We start from the raw sequence: 2500 nt of genomic DNA, 5'->3' as shown, positions 1-2500 counted from the left end.
TCTATATATTCTCAAATGATACTGTCTCTCGTCCTGGGCGAAGCTCCTTTGATAGTTACGCCGCGCCCGCCTGACAGACCGCTTAAGCGCGGTCAGTTCTGGGGACCACGGAGTAGCTTGCTTGCGAACATACCTCGCAACACGTGGAACAGAAACAGCAATAGCTGCTTCAATAGAAACCAATAGGTCTCCTACTGCACCGTCCACATCTGGAATTTCCATATCCAGCTCTGGTGGTCGAAACTCCTGCGCCAGCCTTTCCCAATTCGTTTTAGCGTAATTGTATCTCTCAACCAAGTCCCCAAGATCTTCTGTAACCTCTGTCTCATAGTTGAAAAATATACAATTGTGGTCACTGATCGTGACGTTCTCAGAAACACACCACTGGAGCACATGAGGCGCAGCACTCAGAGTCGCTAGTGTTACATCAATGTTTGAGACCGCGCCAGCCCTTCCAGAGAAGGTAGGCGGGTGCCCAGGTTCATTTAAGACAATCAAATTCGCTTCCATTATTATGTCCTCCAACTCCGAGCCCCGATCGTCCCGCTCCAGGCTGTGCCACATCGGGGACTTGGCATTTGCATCCATACAAATTATTACTGACTGACCTGCTAAGGTCCTAAGTATCCATCTTAACTGGTCCAAAAAAGTAACAATGTCCTGTCGAAATTGACAATATACATTTACAATGTATAATATATGTGTTAACATGTTTGTTTGGACCACAGTTATATGTTCATTACAAAACTGATTTAGAACAGTTAATCTGATGAGCTTGTTTAAGACCACAACCGCACACATGGGGTTCTCACCAGAGAATGCCACTTGCGCGGCCGCCGGAAAACCAGGGATTCGACCAGCGCAGGAGGCTGGTTCCTGTATCATAATAATGTCCAGTTGTTCTTCTTCCGCCACTTTACGCAATTCCTGCGTAACCATGTGGCTACGCATAGCGTTGATTTGCAACATCCTAAATCTCCCCATTACCCAGGGGGATAGTAGACGTGCAAACGACTGGCGGGCCAAGGCTTCGAGAGATCAATGACGTTACGCCCATACGTTTTGACCATGTCCTTAAAGATCTTATCAAGATCAAATTTGCGACCGCGCCTATCAAAAACTTTAATGACTAATTCCTGTAATTGCTCCAACTCAGGCGGAATGTTAGCGGCGGACAACTGAATGCAATCTACATCCTCCAGAGCCGGATAAGTAATGTCTTCGCCATTAGGGTGTCCCTTCCTGACCAGCTGCCTCAGTGCCGTAGTAAGTAATGAAGGCTCCTCCAGCCTTGACAGCCGAACCAACTCCTCCAAATCTTTGTATATATTTTTTGGATCAACTTGTCTATAACTGATCCCTTCACCAGATTTTTCATGTCTGTCTACTTCCACTACACTACTTGTATTTACACTATTTACAATTACACTTCCGTCACCATTGTTACAAATTTGCACTACACTACTTGCATCTACACTATTTACAGTTCCATCTCCATCACAACTGCCACCACCTCCTGTTACCAGGGCAGTAACACGTGATGCATCTTCATCCTCCTTTGGACCCATCGTTGATTCCATTTCCGCAGAGGTCGACGGCTGAATCGAAAGGCGGTTGACACCCGCCTCCAAATCATCTACCGTCTGAACTCCAACTTCCACGGTCAAACGGCCAGCTGACCCGGAGAAGCACTCTGGATCAGCCAACGAACCTGTGGAAAGAGCTTTAGATATTAATTTACCCCTCTCTGCATCTCGTTTGATTTTACTCGGAGATTTTCTTTTAACAGTCTTAATGGTCGCCATAATCGGTTCTCTGTATTATTCTATCCAGAAACATTTTGTAAGTGGGGCAGTCTTTGACTCCCCCACACTTACGCCCTCTCTTACTGCAGGGTATACATATGGATGGGCGATCCTTGCTTCTACAATCTCTTTTGTCATGCCCAGTCTGCCCACAATGGGCACAGATAACTTCAGTTACAGTACAGAACTTGTTAGTATGATTCAGATCATAACATTTAGTACATCTGGATACTGCTAAGTAATCTTTAACATTAAGAGCTGAATATCCCACATATAGTCTACCTATTCTTGTTAACAGTTTCCACAACTCGGGAGAAACCTCCACCACATGGTGAACTGTCAGTTTTTCCCGAGGACCAACTTTAAACTTCAACTTAAATTGTTCATCAAACTCAACTCGAGTCATTGATACATCAAAATTCTGACTGTATATCGCGTCCAACAGATCATCCGCACTTAGATGAGTTGGTACATCGTACATACACATCAATGGTCGACGTTTCCGCGGAGGTTCACATTTAACTTTCTCCGTTAACTGGGAATTGGAAAGTATCTTATTACTGTCCTCTTGAGTTGCAGTTTCGACTATCAAGACATTTTTAGCCGTTCTGACACTATTAATTTTAATTTTGTCTCGCTTCGGATTCACGCATTTCTCAAAAACGGATTTCACCGCCCGTATGTCCTCACCAGGG

General features: G+C 44.8%; 1 pseudogene; it reads right to left on the bottom strand.

Moving 5' to 3' along the window:
• LOC124774752 overlaps positions 1-2500 on the bottom strand; it is a 9437-nt pseudogene that overhangs the window by 3989 nt on the left and 2948 nt on the right.

The sequence above is a fragment of the Schistocerca piceifrons genome, unplaced genomic scaffold, assembly GCF_021461385.2.
Source record: "Schistocerca piceifrons isolate TAMUIC-IGC-003096 unplaced genomic scaffold, iqSchPice1.1 HiC_scaffold_971, whole genome shotgun sequence".
Classification (NCBI taxonomy): domain Eukaryota; kingdom Metazoa; phylum Arthropoda; class Insecta; order Orthoptera; family Acrididae; genus Schistocerca; species Schistocerca piceifrons.
The sequence above is the reverse complement of the archived record's forward strand: the minus strand, read 5'-3'. Positions and strand labels throughout refer to the sequence as shown.